General features: G+C 48.7%; 1 protein-coding gene across 11 annotated transcripts in view; it reads right to left on the bottom strand.

Moving 5' to 3' along the window:
- EXTL3 (exostosin like glycosyltransferase 3) overlaps window positions 1–22632 on the bottom strand; it is a 160211-nt gene that overhangs the window by 116695 nt on the left and 20884 nt on the right. For 4 of the 11 annotated variants that reach the window (XM_074536461.1, XM_074536466.1, XM_074536459.1 and 1 more), the window contains exon 1: window positions 22239–22504. The exons of 5 other annotated variants lie outside the window; for them this stretch is intronic. The gene's annotated coding sequence lies outside the window, so the exon portion shown is untranslated. Of the gene's footprint in view, window positions 1–1804; window positions 1956–22238; window positions 22505–22632 lie in introns of those variants that run through there. 2 more of the 11 variants (XM_074536464.1, XM_074536470.1) reach the window with 1 other exon arrangement.

The following is a 22632-nucleotide window of genomic DNA, read 5'->3' as shown; positions in this document are numbered from 1 at the left end:
GAATGTGTAGAAATGCAAAGCAGAAGTCCATAGAAAAAGAAGCCAGTGTGTGAGGTGGTTCTGTCTTATAAAAAAAGAGAGCCAGGACTGACTTACGCCTCATTAAAGAGCCCCAGTCTGCATTTTTATTAGATGCATTTAGACACCAATGGATTTAAAAAAAATAATAAATTAAAAGCAGTTATATTCTTAACATATGGCCCTGGATCAGTCATGTGGAGAGAAACGAAAGTGGGCACAGCAGATCTCCAACACTGACATGGAAATCATTTTAATGGTGCACATGGCTTATCAAATTTCCAGCAACACCAAACTACACAATGGAGTGACAGAATTCAGCCACTGCAGGGCTGAGTTTTGTCTCCACACATCCCTGTGCTCATCACAGCTGCTCCAGGAGATGGGAAAAGGGAGCAGAGTAATCCCTGATAACGAACACTGAGGTGGGGAAACTGAGGCATGGCAGAGGCATTTTCTGCTATAACTCATTTCCAATGACAAATAAAACACAGACAATATCCCATCTTCACTACCAAGCATCTTTGGCAACCCTCCTCACACCCTGACACACAGCTCCAAGAGAAAACTTCTTTCCAAACCAAGAGGCAGTGTAGCCAATTCTGGCCTGCACAAAGCACTAATTACTGATGTAAATTATATCTCCCCAGCTTGATGGCAATGATAAACAATGGCCAATCATGTGGGCACAGCAGATCTCCAACACTGGCATGGAAATCATTTTAATGGTGCACATGGCTTATCAAATTTCCAGCAACACCAAACTACACAATGGAGTGACAGAATTCAGCCACTGCAGGGCTGAGTCTTGTCCCCACACATCCCTGTGCTCATCACAGCTGCTCCAGGAGACAGAAGAAGGGAGGAGAGTAATTCCTACTAATGAACACACTCAGGCAAATCATGCAGCATTCATTTTTTGGTGGGGAAACTGAGGCATGGCAGAGGCATTTTCTGCTGTAATTCATTCCCAATCACAAATAAAACACAGACAATATCCCAGCCATCACCTTTCTTCACTACCAAGTGTCTTTGGCAACCCTGCTGTAGCCAAAGTGTCATCCCCTCCTCACACCCTGACACACAGCTCCAAGAGAAAAAACTTCTTTCCAAACCAAGAGCCAGTGTAGCCAATTCTGGCCTGCACAAAGCACTAATTACTAATGTAAATTATATCTCCCCAGCTTGATGGCAATGATAAACGATGGCCAATCATGTGGGCAGAGGCTGGCACTGAACAAAACAACGAGGCACACCCAGAGCAAGCACGGCTTGCAAACCACTAAACACACATTTGTGTGCTCTACGTGGGCAGCTACTGCTGTCCAGAATATTTTAACAGCAGAAAGTGCACTGGGGAAAGAAAAAACACCACCACAACATAAAAAAACCTGAGTACATTCCTCCTCTTAGTCGGAGCCAAAACTTAAGAAACAAGTAACATAATTACTTCCACACCAGAAGGAAAATAAACCCAAGAACACACAGAGGGAAAGAAACAAAACCTCCAAAGCAGATCTGCAAAATAGTTCAGGGCTTCTGTGCTGGGTAATAATTTCCCAGAGTAAAAACTCCAGGGAAGCCAATTTTGGGGTGATGAACCCACAGACCCCCCTCCCACAGAGCCTGCAGAGTGGGTGCCCAAAATCCTGCACATCCTTCAGCACGTCACCACATCTCATTTTACCTGAAATGCCCTTTTCTGGTGCGGCCAAAGAAAGAAAAACATTTTCCTGCCTTTTTTGCATCAAGCACAAGAGAGAGCATCAACCCCACCAGGTCCCACCTGTGCCGAGGTGCTGATCCACAGGAAATCCAACATCCCAGGAGGATTCATCCAGCACCGAACCCCAAATCCCGGGGGGCTGGAAGCAAACAGGGGCAGGAGCAGGAGCAGAGCCTCTGTGCTCCATCCAGACAGTGGAAACACGGCTGGGACACACTCACTCTTCACCACTCACTCTTCATGGATAAGCAAAAGCACTTTAAGGAGAGCTTTTTTTTTTTTTTCCCTCCCTTCACTTTGTTTTAAATGGCTGAAGAATTTCCTCTGTGAATGCTCCCAATTGTGGCTCACGCCGGAGTTATTTTTAAAAGCACAGAACCAGATTTTCAAGGCTCTGAATGAGGAAATGCAAAGCTTTTATTAAGCAATAATAGCCCAGACAATGGTCACAATTTCCCAAGGGTCTGAACACGGCAGCTGACAATGAGCTTTATTCCTGCACAAAAAGCCCTTCACAGGCTCCGAGGGTTCGCTTTGTACGATCCAGGCCCAAGTTAGGGAGTTAAAACAGAAAGCTCTGTGGTCGTTTTCAGTGTGATTTCCTCCAGCAATGCACATCTGAGCACAGACACAAAAATCACTGGGAAAAGGAGCCATGGCCTGTCTCATTCCCATTCCAGCTGGACCTTTCCTTGTGTGAAAAATGAGTATTTTATTATTGGCTTTTTGCAAATATTCAAATGAATATTAGATGTGTTGTGTTAGAAAGTAATGCTGGATTCATTCTCTGGAGTAGCGTGGTAAATATAGTTTTAGGTTATAAAAAATGTTAAAATAGAAACTATGCCATGTAGGATACTTTTTTTAAAGAAAGGACTTGCAGCAAGATAGCAGCCACAGGACACCTGAATCTTTCAGAGATAAAGAATTTATTGCCCTCTTATCAGAAGAAATGAACTTTTTCCCACCTCGAAGGCGCTGTTGGGATTCAGAGGAAGAAGCTGAGGATGACCAGACAGAATCCTGTGTTGGAATGGAATTTGTGCATCATGGATGAGGTGAAGAAGAAGTGAAGAAAGATAGAAATAAAATGCAAACTACAATTAGACAAGGTGAAACAGAATCCTATGGTTCTTTTTTAGATAGATTAACTCAAGCAGTCGAAAAGCAATGTCCAGATGAACAAGCCCGTTCCTAAATTGTTCAAAACCTTGCTTATGTAAATGCTAATGATGAATGTAGAAAAATTATTTTAACTTTGCCTGATCAGACTCCAGCCATTACCCAGACGCTAACAGCTTGCAGTAGACTTATGGGTTCACAAAGTCCTGCAAATTTACAGGTCAATGCTTGGAATATGCATATGAATATGCAACAGGCTGTTGTTTTTAAGGGTTAATCCTTTGTTAATGTGTGTCCTTTTTTGGGCTTGTGCTGCCCAGAAAAGGTACCCAAACATCCATAACTCTTTGTCTCTATTGTCTTATATTGTCCTAATTCAAATTGTCCAAATTATTATTACTCTAATTGTATTACTATTTTATAACCATTTTATTACTATGAAACTTTGAAAATTTTAAAAACAAGTGATTGGCATTTTTCACACTCGGCAGATGGATCCCAGCTGACAAACTGGCCAATATTCCCATGGTCAGGAGAGTGAAACAAAGCATTTCAGCTTTCCTCATTGGTACCTGAACCACTCCAAAATGCCTCCCACTAAAATGTCACAGATACTCTTCAAACCTCATACCTGCTACCACGAGGTAAAATCAGATCCAGTTGTCACATCAGCTCTTCTTTCTTGCAAGCAGGAGGAAGTTACAACTATGAGGAGTTTGCACAAACCCACCCAGCAGCCAAGGTCTGGCCATTTCCACTCAGCAGTGCTGGCCACCAGCAATTCCCAGCACACCTGGACCTGCTGGACCTGCAGAAAGGGGTGCTGGGAAAAGATGAACTGTGCTACAGAAAGGGGGGTTCTTCTCTGCTGGTTATAAAGCAAACCTCAAGAAAGGAGAGAAAAAAAAATGAAATAACTTGATCACTAAGAAAAAAATCCCCGCCTAAATGTCTCCTTTCTGCTGTCCTCACCTTCAGCAGAAAAGCAGCTAACACCATAAATTCAGGAGCTCTTGCAACCAAAACAAGTTTATTTTTATCCTCCCAACATCTCTCCTCTTCCCTGTCCCACTGAAAGCACAGTGTGGCCGCACAGCAAACCGAGATTACAACTAAACCCCACAAACAAGAATTGAGCTTAGATTCAATCTGAGCACTGCCCAAACTGCTCTGCACACAGCCAGGACAGACCACAGCCCCCAGGGCTTGTGAAAACACTTCCTAATCTTCTGCAGATCTGTCAGGCAGTCCACAACCACGGGAGCTGGTGTGCCCAAAAGGAGAAAATACCCCAAACCCCTTTGGAAACACCTGCAATGCTCCTGGTGCTGGTGCAGCTCCACCACAGCCGCACAGCTCTGTGCCTGCTGCTCACACTTCCTGCTCACAATGCCAGGAGCACTAGAAAATGCTTTCAGGTTTGTCCACAACTTCCTGGAGGAAAGGAAAAGGTGTTTTGAGGATTAATTAATGAGAAATATGCTTTGTTCCCCTTGGTGCTTTATCAGCCATAAGGCAACAGCCTCCACCATCCTCTTTTTTACTGTAAACTTCAAGGCCAATGAAATCCCTGAACTTGGCTTAAAATGCTACTTAAAAAACAACTGGCTCCCTGTGTGTAAAACATCTGTCCATGTCTGTGTCCAGACAAGTGTCCAGAATTCAGGGTATGTTCAGAAAATGGATGCTCTCAAAGCCTGAGGATGCCAAAAGCACCCAGACATGGCCATTCAGAGAATTCACAGAAGCACTTTTTGTGCAGCAACATCTGTAAATCAAAGCATATTATTTTATACCCTCATAATCAAGAGCTTTCAGACATCCTGCTCACAATGCTAGGGACATTAGAAAATGCTTTCAGGTTTGTCCACAACTTCCTGGAGGAAAGGAAAAGGTGTTTTGAGGATTAATGAAAAATATGCTTTGTCCCCCTTGCTGTTTCCAACCTGGCTGTAATCGGCCATAGGGCAACAGCCTCCACCAAACCATGCTCTGTCTTTTTTACTGTGAACTTCAGGGCCAATGAAATCCCTGAACTTGGCTTAAAATGCTACTGAAAAATAATTGTCAGCTTGTCTGTAAAACATCTGTCCATGCCTGTGTCCAGACAAGTGTCCAGAATTCAGGATTTGTTCAGAAAATGGATGCACTCAAAGACTGAGGATGCCAAAAGCACCCAGACATGGCCATTCAGAGAATTCACAGAAGCACTTTTTGTGCTGCAACATCTGTAAATCAAAGCATATTATTTTATACCCTCATAATCAAGAGCTTTCAGACATCCTGCTCACAATGCCAGGGCACTAGAAAATGCTTTCAGGTTTGTCCACAACTTCCTGGAGGAAAGGAAAAGGTGTTTTGAAGATTAATGAAAAATATGCTTTTTCCCTCTTGCTGTTTCCAACCTGGCTATAATTGGCCATAGGGCAACAGCCTCCACCAAACCATGCTCTGTCTTTTTTACTGTGAACTTCAGGGCCAATGAAATCCCTGAACTTGGCTTAAAATGCTACTGAAAAATAATTAATTGGCTCCTTGTGTGTAAAACATCTGTCCATGCCTGTGTCCAGAATTCAGGGTATGTTCAGAAAATGGATGCACTCAAAGCCTGAGGATGCCAAAAGCACCCAGACATGGCCATTCAGAGAATTCACAGAAGCACTTTTTGTGCAGCAACATCTGTAAATCAAAGCATATTATTTTCCACCCTCACAATCAAGAGCTTTGCTGGATTATCTGGAGCTCTGTCTGATCATGACAGACGAAGCTGTTGAATCTCACTGCAGCAGCTGAAAGGCACAACTCAGGCAGAGAGCCCGAGCAGCGAACTCAGCCCCTCCAGTGCTCACTCCCAATTAGGAAAACTCTCGGTGTGATGAGGAAAGAGCCCCTCAGAGGCAGAGGAGTGGCCACAGGTGACAAATGTGCAGGCCAGCAGAGGGAGGAGCAGGCTGCAGTCCATGAGAAACCAGAGGGGAGACAGCAGAACTTTAAAAGGCAGCTTTGCCAGCGAGCACGGCCTCAATTAACAAGCTGTATTTGCAAGGCCACTCTCCAAAATGCTCTTCAGTATCCAATCATCTAAGCCATGCTAAAGACACGCCATTATAGCACAGAATTGGGGATCAGCTGGCTGAACTAATCCCAGGCAGATGCTCAAAGTGCCAGCAAATAGGTCAGTAATGTATCCCCCAGCATGCAGGGCTCTGGCTGGAACACTCACACCCCATTCCTGCACCTGTGGAAAGGGTTTGGGAGCTTCCTCCCAGCCCCAAATCCATTTATTAAATATTTCATTCTGTGGTTCAGGGGAAGGGAAGTAACAGCCCACCTCACTGCCAGGAAGCCTTTTCATTGTTACCTTTCCAGGTGATGTTGGGCAACAAGTAATTCACTCAGGTAGGAGCAAAAATGCCTTTGGGCATTACTGACAATTCCAGACTACTACAACCAGAATAGAAATCAGATGTGGAGATTTTATTATAAAACTCTGCAAATTACTTAAATCAAGCCAAAAGGGACAAGGTTAAACTAAGATTCCTTTCTTGCTCTGCCCTCCACATCTGTGGAATGTACATGACAAAATTAAATACAGCTGTTCACTTTCAGATGCAGCACAAGTCATTTATTAACCTACACAAGGTCCAAACACAAAAGCATGGGCTGAGTTATCCCAGGGACTTTTAAAAACACTGCTCTCAAAAGAGAGTGGAGACAGATCCCATCTTTGGAAAGATTCAGGACTGTGTCTTCCTGAGCCTCTGCTGCCATCAGTGACCTTTACAGTAACACAATAAATATTTTAGCATATAATGAATTTGCTGCATTACATTTGCTCTTTGGGCTATTGAAGATCAGCCAGGAACCAATCGATTGGAGGCACAAAGCTCCCATAAAACTGAAAGTTACAATGGAGCTCTTGCTACCTGCAGCAAAGAGAAAAAAGGTGTTGAAAAAAACCCCAAACCAACTCATGAGCTCTCCTTTTACATAAAATGCCATCAGATTCACTGTAGCAGCCCTGAGATCCCTGCAGTCACTCAAGCAGGACTGGCCCCAAAGCTGCATCTTTATTGTTTTGCATTCCAAGGTTCATTTCTGCCAGCAGCAAACCTTTCAAAAACAACCTCAAAAACCCCCAAACTTCCCAGGAGTTTGAAGGACAGGCTCTGAAACACGAGGGAAGCTGGTTTAGCTCCAGTTCTGCCATCAGCTCTTCTGGATCACTCGGATCCCTTCAGACACCTCCTTGCAGCTCCATTTCTGTGCCTGCTTGGAGGTGTCAGGGCTTTGTCATTGTGCAGCAGCACCTCAGGCACACGTGGAGCTGCTCACCTGCACAAAGCCAGCAGAAACCAGCACTGCTGGTCTGTGCCAAAACCTCAACCTGCCAGATTGCCTCTTTTTTATTTTTTTGGATCTCATATTTAGTAGATTTAGAAAAAATTATCCCAAGGGTATGGCAAGGGACCAGAATGTGGAAGATCATTTCATGACATCTGTAATAGCACACAGTTAACACCACCACCTCAATTTTTGTCTGATGACCTCACTCATTGGGAAGGGTTTTTATCACCCTCAGGATCTTTGCAAACACTCCCCCTCCCTGTCTCCACCAAGTCTTTCCTCACTGCCATAGAAGCCCAAGGCTCCTCTCTCCTCCCCTAGAGCTGCAGTCAAGGTAAGATCTTCATTTCTTCATTTCCTCTGCCATCTGCAATGAAACTGGCTCCACACCTGTGCCAAACAAGCTGGAATTACACCCTTAATTTCAGCTTAGTCAGCTCACCCTACAGACTAAGTCAATATTTGACAGATATTTAGCAAAGACTACAATTGATTTAAATTCAGCACATTGTGCCCAGCAGAACAGATACAGCAGAGATGAGAGTGTGCTTGGGGGAAAAACACCAGATAATCAGATTTATTTTGGATGGAGACCTCCTGTTATTAAAAAAAAGGGGGGGTTAGGGATAGAAAGACCAGGGATAGAAAGCCCAGTCCCAAAGCAAAGCTGCTTCCCGAGAAACACCCAGCATTCCCGGGAGTGAGAACATCTCAGCTTTCAGAGAGGCAGGGTTGCTAAGGCAAGCAAACAAAAGGCTCCTTGTGTGCAGCCCACAGCTCCTCAGCACATCCCAGCACTGCTGGGGCAGCCCATCCACGGAGCTCCAGCTAAACCCAGGCTCCACGGCCAAGCCGTGCCCCTCTGAGCAGCCCTTCAGAGCACTTGGTCTTTTCTGGTGTCTTCCCAGCTGCTCCACAGCTGGCAGGGAGCAGGGAAATTCTGAGGAAAAGGATTTATGTGAAAACAATGCCAAAGAGGAAGGAGTCAAACCAGCAAGAGGAGTGTGGGGAATAAAATTATAATAAACAGAACAGATCGAGCACAACTCCACCATAAACTGCAAGTGGTTCTCTACTCTTAGTTTTCAACCATGGAAAAAAAGAAACCATCAGCTGCAGGAGAGCCCCTCAGCTTCCCATGCCTCACAGAATTGTGGTGAGATTCTGAAATCCAGCTGTTTGAAAGCAGCACATGCCAGCAGATCTCAGTGCTGTGAGTCAGATGCTCTCACAGATGGGAGCTCTCTCCCAGGGCAGCGTCAGCACAAGGAGCCCTCAGAGCAGGAAAAGCTGCTGAAGCCACCCCACGTGCCAGGCTGGGTAATGAACCCCCAAACAGGCTCACCCCACACTGGGACGGCTTTTAAAATGAAGCTGCTCCAAGTTTGAAGTTGGCATTTTTTGCTTTTTGATAGAAAAAGCCAGAAAAGATGGAAGCAATTCCTTTAAGTGTCATTTCAGTTTCTGGTGTCACATCTTCCCTCCTCCAGCAGCACAGGCAGACACTGCAAATCCTGGATGTCTCCAACCCTGTTCATCCTGCTGCTGGCAAAGCCCTGTGCTTACACCACGAGCCCTGGGAAATGGTGCCAAAACTGAGGATTAAAGGAATAGGTCAGCGAAGAATTCCAATAAACAGAGCATCCCAGGGAGGAGGAGGAGGAGGAGGAGGAGGAGGAGGAGGAGGGGGGAGTGTGATCCAAACCTTCCTCTTCCTCACCAAAGTCCCCTCCTGCCAGCAGACACCAAGCACTGCACAGACCAGAGCTGCCACCAGCAGAGAAAGCTGCTCAGGTAATTTTATTTTTTTTTATGTGTGAAAATGAAGTGGTGTTCCTTGTTTTGTACAAAACTGGCTGGGAGAGGAGAGGCCCAACACCAAGCAAACCCTGCACAGGCAGCCCAAAGCAGCTGCACAACGAGGAGTGTCCCAGCCAGCCCCAGGGACCTTGCAGGGAGTGAATCCTGCCTGGCCAAAGGAACGTGCCTGCAAGGAGACAACAATAAATAACCCTGCGTGCAGCTCATCAAAGGGACGGTGCAGGGTTTCCATTCAGTCACAAAGTAAAACTTAAAACCAAAAAGATGCATATCGAGGTTTATAGGTTTTCTCTTGCCCCTGGACAGAATCTTTGGCTGCAGAAGCTGAAGGAAACCACAGAGTGTGGACACACAAATGAACCCTGCATCTGAAAGCAGAAAGAACAAAGCTCTGGTGAATGTGTGTAGGAAATTGGGCAGCCTGACAGATTTCACCCTGGTTTATCCCCTGGCAAATCAGCTGCTGTTTAAACTTGGAGCTTGGGCATTACATCATCTGTTTGCAGGGGAGGGGTTTTTAATTATTTTTTTTTAAAGCTCAACCATTATTGTATTCACAGCTTGAGGAACATTGCTCATTCCAAACAAACTCAACTGAATGAAGGGGTGGATGAAGCTCTTTGCAGGAGCAGGGAAGCACACACCTAAACTGCTCTGCAAGTTCAAACAGTGAAAGATCTTATCTGGAATTTAGCAGGAAATACAGAGCCCCTCAGGTTTGTCTGTTCGGATCCAAGGATGAAAACCTGAATTTTTCAAGTCAGCATGTGCAAAAGCAGCCTGATGAGGAGGCTGAAATCACTGAGCTCCAGATCATTGTGGCTGAGTCCCATTTGATTCTTTCTGTCATTTCTGTCCCCCGTGGGAACTCCAGGGTTCAGTCCTTGGGGACACCACGCTGCCTTGAGGGATCAGCCTGAGGGGAAGGGAAACTCCAGGCTGAGCTACTGGACACATTTCTGGCATCTGCTGTCCTGTTCCAGCTCGGACACTCATTCTGAGATTTAATTTTCCCTTGAGAGGTGCTGATGTCCATCAGTGCAATTTCCTCCTCCAGAGCTGGCAGAAGCTGAATTTTGCAGCACCTGCTCCTTGGCAGGGCTCTCCCAGAGCTTCCTTTGGTGTTTCTGGAGCTCTCACAGCCCCAACAAGTGCAGCTCCAGCAAACACAGAGAGCAAGGAGCTCTCATGTGCAAACCTGAATGCTCACAGATTTCACACAATGTGTTTTTCTGACCCTTCGCTCTCTGAGGGTTGTCAGATTTTAAAGTGGAAAAAAGGCAGAATTTTCAAAAGGGAAAAAAGGAAGAACCATTGGTGTCATCCATGAGAAGAGCAGGTTTCACACAAAGCTGGGTGAAAAAAGGCCCTCAGATATTGGACATTTTCCTACAAACCAAACCCACAGTGGGCTCTGACCACAACCAGTGGCATTGAGGAATCAGATTTCACAACAGCTCTGCTAAAACTTGGTAAAAAAAATAATTATAATCTTTTTTTTCTTTCCCTAATCCTGCCAAGGTTCTATTATCCAATCACATTACAACCTCTAAAGCTGAAAAAGACAAAAAAAAAAAAAAAAAGCAAAATAACACAAACCCAAAGCAAACCCACAAATAAAACCAACCAAAAACCCACAGACCTTTCATCATCATGTCTCAAGACATTCAAAAATACAGCAAGAATTTTCTCCTTAAATTAAGAAATAAAGAAATATTTCTTTTGTAATAATACCCAGGATAAGCAATTCTGGCTATAAAAAATCCAGGCAAACAACCACTCCAAAAAGTTTCAAAAACTTCTTCTATAGAACTCCTGTCAAGCAGAGCTTAACCTTTAAAAAAGCAAAAAAAAAAAACAAAAACAGTAATGCACACAGAAAAACAGGCTTTGCTGTCAGAATGTAATTAAAAAACTCAAAACAACTCAATTTTGCTCTGTATCGAGATTGCCAGGAGCTGATCTGGGAGAAAGTCAAGCAAACAAATTTTCTCTCTGAGATTCCAAAAGGTCATTTCAAACAATTACTGAAACCCAGTACTGGAAACAACAAATGCCAATTTTTTTTTGTTTTTTTCAATTTACAAGATATCTTTACTGCTCCAGTTATTACCTGGGAAGAATAATAATCCCAGGGATCGTGCAGGTGATTAAATAATTGTAGGAATTACTAAGGAACCATTAAAATTACATTTCAAAGAGAATTAAGAACTGTTTGTTTCTTCTTCCTCTGCTTTTGCATAACAGTTCCCAAAAAAGTCTCATCTGCAGCTCAGCTTGGGCCAGGATGGAGACATTCCATTGGACAGGAAGTGAGGGACTTTATTAATTTCACTTCTCAAAACAGAAAAGCAGAATTCATCACAAAGAGACATCAGAATAAAAAGTCAGGCAATAAAAAGAAGCCCCAAATTTGTACCCAATACACATTTTTCCAGTTGTCTCACTACCAAGAACCTTCAAAAAGTGGCATTTTCTTCTCTCAGTGCCACTCCAGCCCCACTGACAGGAAGTGCCTGTGTCAGCACAAAGCTCTGCTGAAAAATGAGCATCTGATTCTGGTGACCTTCACAGTCTTATCCAGCAGCCAACTATTCCTGTCCATTCAGCGTGTTCACCTAGAACGAGTTCATTAAATCACCCTCCTGGTCCTGAGCACACCCTGGGGCTGCAGGAACAGAAAAGGTGCAGGAGGACAAAGGGAGCACACCTGGGGCTGCAGGAACAGAAAAGGTGCAGGAGGGATGAAGGGAGCACACCTGGGGCTGCAGGAACAGAAAAGGTGCAGGAGGGATGAAGGGAGCACACCTGGGGCTGCAGGAACAGAAAAGGTGCAGGAAGGATGAAGGGAACACACCTGGGGCTGCAGGAACAGAAAAGGGACAGGAAGGACAAAGGGAGCACACCTGGGGCTGCAGGAACAGAAAAGGTGCAGGAGGGACAAAGGGAGCACACCTGGGGCTGCAGGAACAGAAAAGGTGCAGGAGGGACAAAGGGAGCACACCTGGGGCTGCAGGAACAGAAAAGGTGCAGGAGGACAAAGGGAGCACACCTGGGGCTGCAGGGAACAGAAAAGGTGCAGGAGGGACAAAGGGAGCACACCTGGGGCTGCAGGAACAGAAAAGGGACAGAAGGATGAAGGGAGCACACCTGGGGCTGCAGGGAACAGAAAAGGTGCAGGAGGATGAAGGGAGCACCCCTGGGGCTGCAGGAACAGAAAAGGTGCAGGAGGGACAAAGGGAGCACCCCTGGGGCTGCAGGAACAGAAAAGGGACAGAAGGATGAAGGGAGCACACCTGGGGCTGCAGGAACAGAAAAGGTGCAGAAGGACAAAGGGAGCACACCTGGGGCTGCAGGGAGGACAGAAGGACAAAGGGAGCACACCTGGGGCTGCAGGAACAGAAAAGGTGCAGGAGGGACAAAGGGAGCACACCTGGGGCTGCAGGAACAGAAAAGGGACAGAAGGATGAAGGGAGCACACCTGGGGCTGCAGGAACAGAAAAGGTGCAGAAGGACAAAGGGAGCACACCTGGGGCTGCAGGGAGGACAGAAAAGGTGCAGAGGGACAAAGGGAGCACACCTGGGGCTGCAGGAACAGAAAAGGTGCAGGAGGACAAAGGGAGCACACCTGGGGCTGCAGGAAGGACAGAAAAGGTGCAGGAGGATGAAGGGAGCACACCTGGGGCTGCAGGAAGGACAGAAAAGGTGCAGGAAGGATGAAGGGAGCACACCTGGGGCTGCAGGGAACAGAAAAGGGACAGAAGGACAAAGGGAGCACACCTGGGGCTGCAGGGAACAGAAAAGGTGCAGGAGGGACAAAGGGAGCACACCTGGGGCTGCAGGAAGGACAGAAAAGGGACAGAAGGACAAAGGGAGCACACCTGGGGCTGCAGGAACAGAAAAGGTGCAGAAGGACAAAGGGAGCACACCTGGGGCTGCAGGGAACAGAAAAGGTGCAGGAGGGACAAAGGGAGCACACCTGGGGCTGCAGGAACAGAAAAGGTGCAGAAGGACAAAGGGAGCACACCTGGGGCTGCAGGGAGGACAGAAAAGGTGCAGGAGGGACAAAGGGAGCACACCTGGGGCTGCAGGGAACAGAAAAGGTGCAGAAGGATGAAGGGAGCACACCTGGGGCTGCAGGAACAGAAAAGGTGCAGAAGGATGAAGGGAGCACACCTGGGGCTGCAGGAACAGAAAAGGTGCAGAAGGACAAAGGGAGCACACCTGGGGCTGCAGGGACAGAAAAGGTGCAGAAGGGACAAAGGGAGCACACCTGGGGCTGCAGGGAGGACAGAAGGACAAAGGGAGCACACCTGGGGCTGCAGGAACAGAAAAGGTGCAGGAGGGACAAAGGGAGCACACCTGGGGCTGCAGGGAACAGAAAAGGTGCAGGAGGGACAAAGGGAGCACACCTGGGGCTGCAGGAACAGAAAAGGTGCAGGAGGACAAAGGGAGCACACCTGGGGCTGCAGGAACAGAAAAGGTGCAGGAAGGATGAAGGGAGCACACCTGGGGCTGCAGGAACAGAAAAGGTGCAGAAGGATGAAGGGAGCACACCTGGGGCTGCAGGAACAGAAAAGGTGCAGAAGGATGAAGGGAGCACACCTGGGGCTGCAGGGGAAAGGAAAGGTGCAGGAGGACAAAGGGAGCACACCTGGGGCTGCAGGAACAGAAAAGGTGCAGGAGGACAAAGGGAACACACCTGGGGCTGCAGGAACAGAAAAGGTGCAGGAGGGATGAAGGGAGCACACCTGGGGCTGCAGGGAGGACAGAAAAGGTGCAGAAGGACAAAGGGAGCACACCTGGGGCTGCAGGGAGGACAGAAAAGGGACAGAAGGACAAAGGGAGCACACCTGGGGCTGCAGGGAACAGAAAAGGTGCAGGAGGACAAAGGGAGCACACCTGGGGCTGCAGGGAACAGAAAAGGTGCAGGAGGACAAAGGGAGCACACCTGGGGCTGCAGGAACAGAAAAGTTGCAGGAGGGATGAAGGGAGCACACCTGGGGCTGCAGGAACAGAAAAGGTGCAGGAGGGACAAAGGGAGCACCCCTGGGGCTGCAGGGAACAGAAAAGGTGCAGGAGGATGAAGGGAGCACACCTGGGGCTGCAGGGAGGACAGAAGGGTGCTGGGGCAGCTCCCTGACACAGCTCAGTGGCTGTGGCTCTATCCCACTGCCCATTTCTCACCTGCCATTCCTGTGACTGTCGGGGAAAGGGGCTGGGTGGACAGAGGACCTGGGGGAGGTGGCCCACAGGCAGGTGGCCATGAGCCCAGCTGTGCCCAAGGCAGGCAGAGAGGATGGTGGCATCTGAGCTGGCCCAGATCCGGGGTGGCAGCAGGGCCAGGGCAGTGCCCATCCCATGTACTGGCATTACTGGGGCACCTCCAGTGCTGGGGACACTTCTGGGACAAGGACACTGCCCAGGGAAAGGGATGGAGCTGGGGAAGGGGCTGGAGCACCAGGAGGGGCTGAGGGAGCTGGGAAAGGGGCTCAGCCTGGAGAAAAGGAGGCTCTGGGGGAACTTTTCCCTCTCTGGAATTCCCTGATGGGATGGGGAAGCCAGGTAGGATCAGGCCCTGCTCCCAGGAACAGGGACAGGATGAGAGGAATGGCCAGGGCAGGCTCAGGTTGGATAATCAGGAATTTCTTCACTTAAAGGGCTGTCCAGCCCTGGCACAGCTGCCCAGGGCAGGGGTGGAGTCTCCATCCCTGCAGGGATTTAAAAGCCCCGTGGATGTGGCACTTGGGGACACGGGGCAGTGGTGAGGGATGGTTGGACTCCGTGATCTCCAAGTGCTTTTCCAATCTAAACTATTCTCTGATCCTCCTCCAGGGACACTCCAGCATGAAACCAGCCCTTGCCTTGTGCTCCCTGCCACCAAGGGGACTCCCCATCTCCTACCAAAAATCCCTCAAGCAGTTTGCTGTTGGATTTTCAAACTGGGATTTTTCAGACAGGGACTGCAGAGCTGAGAGAGGGAGAGGGACCAAGGCCACCCCTTCAAGCAGCAGCCTGTGAAATCAGCTCACCCATGCCACAAATTTTAAATTTGAAGGTCAGTGTCAACAAGTACCAGGCAGTGCCTCCCTGCCTCACAGGCACTCTGCCATACACGCAGATACTATGGAAACCTTAACCTGTATATCCTGAGCAGGAGGTGACAGAAAAGCTTGGATATAATTCCCTCTCTCCTCAAAAGACTCCACATAAACACACAAACAGCCTGAACAGGGAGATCTCTTGATGCACACACAACAGCTTTTGGTAACCAGGCTAAGAATAGGTACAGGGACAGCAAAGTGCCCAAGTGAGACTCCCCTGCACAGGAACACCGAGCTCACAAGAAGCATTCCCAACACTGCTCCTGCTTTAATCGGTTTGGAGGCGAGGAAATTCACTTTGCTTCTTTCTCTAACACTTGCTCCACTGCATTTGTCAGGCAGCTGCCCCTGTGTGTCCCAGGGAGAGCTCTGGGACCGGGGCTCGCGTGTCAGCGCACGCAGCCGAGATCAGAGACGGGCACGGAAACAGGAGCCGGATCTGTCTGCACATTCCAGTCACTCCTTCCAAGGCAAAGGAATCACACAGAGACAGAGTCAGGGCAGAGCCTGGCTCATGCTGCTCTCAGCTGCCCATGGAGATGCTCCTGGCACTGCCACCTGAGCAATGGCACCTGGAACACGAGCTCAGTGAAACGCCCAGCGCACACCAAAACTTCCCCAACATCTCGTTTATAATTCTGTAGCTTGGCCTTTCTAATCAAAATCATCACTGTCCCAACAAAGTCATTTCCAGAGAAAGGGCAGGGCTGATCCCTGAGGGATGGAGGGAGATCAGCTGTGTACAAAATCCTTGAGGTACCTGCCAGCTCCAGCTCAATCCTTACTCCTCACTAACTACACCCTTGAGACTCCGGCAAAAGGCTTCCTGCTATTCATCACTGCCACAAGGTGAAAACAGAGGCAGAAAACCCTGGAGGCAAATGCAAGAAACCAACTGCAGGATTTCTTTGAATCTTTTTTTATTACATCTTGATTTTTGTTAAAAATGCTCAGATTCACATCAACAATGACACTTTGAAGATGTTACTAATTTACAGCTTTCCCTGTGAAGAACGGCAGCCTCAAACCTGTTTTAAAGGTAAGGAGTGTAAGAAGTTTGTGGACTGTCACAGAGCCCAGCAGCAAAACAAACCAAGATGCTTTTGGGTCCAGCAAATCTGACCTGCTCTGCTGGAAAGGAACAACCTCAGAATCAGCTCCACCTCCTGCTTTTAACAACCACCCCACAAGATCGGTACAAGGACAGCTCTCCCCTTTCTCCAGGTCCTTGTTTTTGTTTCGGGATGCACCCGTGAGAACTTTGCAAGGCAAGGCTTAACAGCTAATTGTCAGCTGCCATAGGAATTAGTGGCACCTTTCCAGGGCATCCATCTCTGGCTGCTTTTCCAATAGCTGGCTCCTCCTCAATGCCCACATTCAAATGATGGCACACAAGGTAGGCGGCAGATTCATTTAGAAGCAGCAAGGTCTTCCCAGGAGAGATGCCTAAGGAAAGAAATATCTCAGCTAAACAATGCACGGGTTGGCTTTTTTTCCTTCCTATTTGCTATGGAAGTGCTATCTTTATTAATTATCTGAGAACCATGCTAACCTATTCCCTGACATGTATTATTAGATGTACAATGCATTTCTGGGAGTCAATGGGCTCCTGTATCAAATGATCAGCAAATTACTTCTAATGAGGAAGATAAGATCCTACTGTTCTGACTTCTGCCCACCTTCTGGTCACACATCCCAGCTTTGATGGGTGATGGTTTAGGTTGGGAGGGACCTTAAAGCTCATCTCATTCCACCCCCTGCCATGAGCAGGGACACTTTCCACCATCCCAGGTTGATCCAGCTTATATCAAAGGTTTCCAACCCTGCAAACAGAGAGGGAATTCGGGACTGCTCTGCTTAGACTTTCCAGACCCCTCAGAAAGAAGCTCACAGCATTTCTTTATATATTTAGGCTCTGCTCTCAACTCTGAGGCTCCCCACTTGTTTGGCAGCTTCTCCTCATCACAAGCTCCAACGCTTCCCCGCCAACCTTTTCCAGGCATCATCTGCGTGTCAGCAGCGCTCCCCAGCATATCCTCCACTCCCCACCCCACCAACACAATCCAGAACGCATCACTTCCCACTCAGTGCCTCCACAGAGCAGAGCTGCAGCATAATGACTTCCTCGTGCCCGTAATAGAAGCGCTGAGAACGCGCACGGATCGCAGCCCGGGCGCTCCCGCGTTACGCACGGTGCGGAGGAGCTGCATCACAGGGGAAGGTAAAGGAGCTTTTCCCACGTTCACTGACGTGCTCAGCTCCATCAAATGCAGGCCCCAAAGGTTGGAAATGGAGATGTGCTGATGGGACAGTAATGGAAGGTGGTGGATGGTTTTAATTTTATTGTTTTTATAAGCAGAGAAGCCAATTTTCAAATTAAGCGTCCAAATTTGAATTCATCATTTCTTTGTCTGGATTTACAAAGCACCCAACCTGTCAAGAAGCGTTCCCCTGAGGAAGGCAATGCACGGGCACAGCAATGCACTTCCTGCTCTGTGGCACTGCGGCATTTAACAAACAGAACTCACTTCCAGGTGAATCCATTGATGCCAAATATCCCAGCACAGATCTGAGATGACTTTGTTACACTGAACAGGAAAACAGCTCATCCAGAGACAGATGTTGGAGCCCACACTTCAGGCAATGTTGGTATACCAAAACACAACAGGAAGGAAAACAAACCTCAGGCTGCCTGCACTGTCACTGTCACTGTCCCTCAGATTAAAGTCACATGAGAAGGTACCTGGAAGTATTTTGAACCATAAAAGAAAGCATTTCATGAGACAAGACAGGTAAAGGACCAAGCAGCTGGGCACTGTGCAAAGCAGGGGAATAAAAATGTTACTTTTGCACTGGGGAATGTTCTTAACATTTCCTGTTAGAAGAAACTTGAAAGTGTTTCTTAGAATCCATGGGTTAATCCCGTGTTCTGGTACCACTCACAGGCAGACATTTGCATTAGAAAAGTGGCACATTTCCTTAATGCATCAAAATTCACAGGGAAAGGGGAGGGCAGAGGACAGCAGAGCAAACACAGACTCCAGGCAACAAGATTCCAGTCATTTAGGAAGCTGAGTGTAAGAGCAGAAAATCTGAGACTCATTAAGAATATTTGCTTTAAAATAGTCTTTGTGTCCATCAGTGGCTACAGATGAACTGCTGGTTTGGAGGTTTAGGGTTCTGTCCCACACCAAAACAAAAACCCATACAGGATTGATGTGATTGATTTATTAGTGTCATGTTCTGTATTTCACTCAATTTTACCCTTGAGGAACAGATCATTTGTAGTGTGATTGGTTATGTCAACATAGCCCTGAGAAACCATTATCCATTTACCACAATTAGCAGGGACAGATCATCAAATCCCAGAATGGTTTGGGTTGGGAGGAACCTTAAAGCTCATCCCAATCCACCCCCTGCCATGGGCAGGGACATTTTCCACCATCCCAGGTGGATCCAAGCCTGGCCTTGGACACTTCCAGGGATCCAGGGGCAGCCACAGCTCCTCTGGGAATTCTGTGCCAAGGTCTCACCACCCTCCCAGCAAAGAATTTTTTCCTAAAATCCAACCCAAACCTGCCCTCTTTCATCCCACATGGATTAGTCAGAGCTCTAAACTGGTAACAGGCACCAATTAACAAACAGCAAAGACTGCACAGAAACGGGATTTCAATTTGCACTTCAAACCTGGCCCTGCAAGTGCTGCAATAACATCAATTTACCTGGTGGGCCAGGCTTCCTACCCCGGCATGGCATCGATGAGCTGCACATTGTTCTGCCTTTATCCTTCCCAAACAAACCCCAAAACCTCAAACTGGCTTTGCACCTCCTCTCTGGCAGCATCCACCACCACGATTTGCATGTGCTGAGCTGCAAAAGCCAAACTGAAGCACGACAAACCCCAGTGAGCAGCACTTTCAGGTGTTCCCTGAGAAGAAAATTCTGCTTATTTTGCTTGTTGGAGGTTTTGCTTACTAAGAGTAAGACCAAATACTCCACCCTGAGTTAAAATCCCAGAGTTAGGAGCTGCTTCAAAATGTTCACAGTCTGCTCCTTCTCAAAAAATAAAGGTATTCAGCACAGATTGCAGGAAAAATCTCTGGTGATGAGACAGGAGCCAATGACCATGAGGTCCCTTCCAGTTCACTGCTCCTGTGGGGTCTCCAAAGCAGAAGAATTGTCTCTGGAGCAGGAAGCAATTCACAAAGGGCGCCGTGATCTTGGCATCAAACAGGTAACAGCTGTGGTGAGCTGCAGTTCCCAGCCTGGTGAAAACATGACTGTGGGCAGCAGGAGAAATGCCCTGGGAAAACAGGCAAGGCAACTGGGAGAGGTGACAGGAGTCAAAGAGCAAGGAGAAAAAATCAGGCAGTGGAGACTGGAAGGGAAAAACAACAAATACACACAAAATATACACAGCCAGAAGGGGAGAGACACTAAAAACTTAAGCTGAAGGTGTTGTGGCATTTCAAGAATTAATAGTTGTGGGAAGCAGGCTCAGGAAGGGCTCTGGCTCCCCATAAGCAAACAAAACTTGGGAATGCATCAACAACATCAACTCATCAGCTAAACAGTCCCAGAGATGCACAAATATTCAAGGGAAGATGATGATGATGATGATGATGATGATGATGATGATGATGATGATATCATCTTTCCCAGGACATCTGAACAGCACACAAACAAACCTCCAAATTGTTGAGACCCAGCCTAAGTGAAGGCGATTCAACAATCATGTTTTACTTATTCCCAGCATTTGCTGCTTTTGCTCTGACTTGGCAACTGCCAAAATCCATCGTCACGTGTAAACAAACACGAGAGCTAACAGTCCCCACTTGAAAAATCAGAGGATTCCAGAAAACTGCTCTGGACTTCCCTTCTGCAACACAACATCAAGAAGTTCAAGAAGTGTCTGTAACCACAGCTGAGCTGCCGGAAAAATCTGCTCAATGAAGGCAGGCAATTATCCCAGCTCCAGAATCCCTGAACACCCAGCTGAACCCATGCAAAGTTCCATTTCTGGAAGGAGAAATGGAAAAGCAGAGGCATCCCAAAGGCCTGAGTGGGCACAGATAACACTGCATGATAACAACTGGGCTCTCAGATGGAAAGTGAAGTTAAGGGATTTGTCAGGGGGAGATGAATCTCTCTCCCCATCACCACATAATCAGACTGTGGTTCATTTCTGCTGCTATTTCTGCATAGAAACGAGTTTAAGATTACTCAGTACTTGATAAAACCCGCCAACCCACGTTCCAAGATGTTACTATCTCGGATATCAGAGATTTCTCCATGAGAACAGAAATATCTCAGATAATCACCTGCATGTGACACTCCTCTCAGGAAACAAAGTTACTTAATCTTCTTCACACACATGTGAGGCTGGCAGCACAAGAAACCCAGGCACTTTCAAGTTATCATATCACGGTATCAACGCACGCGGTCTATCAGACTCACATAAAAGCAACAAGAGGTCAGAAAGTGGTCAGTGCTTGGATTTTAACACACACACAGCAACAGAACAGCTTATCTAAAGTGCTTCTCAGCATCTTTGTGAGTCCTTAATGCCATTTGAACCATTTCCAGCCCCTTCAGGCTCCAAATTGTTTAGGTTTGGACCACTGTAATGGGGTATTAGCCTGTCAGCATTAAGTTGTTATCACCACACAGGTAAAATTTTTGGTAAAGACCCCAATGTTTTTTGAGCAGGAAGGGACCTCATGTGGGAAAAAATAATAACACGGACCTCAGCTTTAGTAAATAACTCACAGGAACGCAATACCAGCCACGCTAGGAAGGCCAGAGCGAGGGCAGCCTCGTCCTTGCTGTCCTCACCAGCTCACAAGGCAGAACTCCAGCAAGAACCACAGGGAGCACAACTCAGAGTGGGAGAAATGGGGCTGCACTGGCCAGGGTGGACATGACGGTCCCTGAAACGCTGGGGATCCACAGGCGGGACAAGAAGGTCTCAGGATCCTTGCTGGATGCAGGAGGACAGGCAGGAAGGCTGGAGCCTGTCAGCAGCAGCTGAGCACCACAGCCCTCCTGCCATGAGGGTCCCCAGGCTTGTGGGGAGCCCTCCACAGTGTCCCTCACTCTGTGAGACCCCCACAGCGCCCCTCGTGCTGTGAGGGACTCTCACAGCCCACCAGCCATGGGGAGCTCTCCCAGCCTTGCGGGGGTCCCCCCTTGCAGTGTGACATCCCCACAATGCTTCTCATGCTGTGAGGTGAGGGACTCTCCTCACAGCCTCACCAGCCCTAAAGGAACCCCCAGCGCTGATGGAGCTCCCGCACCGTGCCCCCAGCCCTGAGGGACCCCCTCAAAAACCTCCATATCTGAGGGACTCCCCTCACAAACCTCCATTCCTGAGGGACCCCCTCACAAACCTCCATATCTGAGGGACTCCTCTCACAAACCCCCATCCCTGAGGGACCCCCCTCACAAACCTCCATTCCTGAGGGACCCCCTGACAAACCCCCATCCCTGAGGCACCCCCTCACAAACCTCCATTTCCGAGGGACCCCCCTCACAAACCTCCATTCCTGAGCGACCCCCTCACACACCCCCAGCCCTGAGCTACCCCCTCACAAACCTCCATCCCTGAGGGACCCTCTCACAAACGTCCATCCCTGAGGGATCCCCTCACAAACCCCCATTCCTGAGGGAGTCCCTCACAAACCCCCATTCCTGAGGGACCCCGCTCACACACCCCCAGGTCTCAGGAACCTCTCCCTGACGGATCCTCGCTCATAGCCCCCCCAACCCTGACGGATCCTCGCTCACAGCTCCCTCCACCGCTAAGGGATCCCCGCTCACGGCTCGTCCAGCCTTGAGGGACCCCTCTCGCAGTCCCCCCAGCCCTGAGGGACCCCCGCTCAGAGCTCCCCCGGCCTTCAGGGACCCCGCGCCCCCCTCCAGCCCCTCAGGGACGCCCCAGCCGAGCCCCCCCACGCCGCCGCTCCAGGGGGCTTCCCCCGGACTGTACCATTCCCGCCTTACCCGGCCCCACGGGCTGCCGCGGGGGGGTTCCGGGGGGGGTGTTACCGCTCTCCCACCTTCCTCCCCCTCTCCCCGCGCGTGGTACGGTCCGCTCCTACCTCTCGGCGCCCTCACTTCGCCCTCCCGGCGGAGCCGCGAGTGGCTGGGGGGGGAGCCATAGCCGCTGCCTCGTCTTCCCGCTCCGTCCGCCCTCCCCTGCTCCCCCCCCCACGGGCCGGACACAGTTGGTTTATTCCGAGAAGCCGGCCCGTCTTCTCCCCTTAAACCGCTGGGTCTCGCACGTCTTCGGCCATTTCCGACCGAACCGGCGGAAGTTGCCGAAGTGGCGGCGGAACTTAACGAAGAGAGGCGGCGATAGCCGAAGCGGGGGCGGAGATAGGCGAAGCGGGGGCGGAGATACCCGAAGGGATGAGGGCGGGGAGCAGCGAGACTCTCGTCTCCGGAACCTGCCGGGAACAGCCGAAGCTTCCCTCAGCTCGGCTCTCGCCACTG

Source organism: Zonotrichia albicollis, chromosome 3 (assembly GCF_047830755.1).
Source record: "Zonotrichia albicollis isolate bZonAlb1 chromosome 3, bZonAlb1.hap1, whole genome shotgun sequence".
Lineage (NCBI taxonomy): Eukaryota > Metazoa > Chordata > Aves > Passeriformes > Passerellidae > Zonotrichia > Zonotrichia albicollis.
The sequence above is the reverse complement of the archived record's forward strand: the minus strand, read 5'-3'. Positions and strand labels throughout refer to the sequence as shown.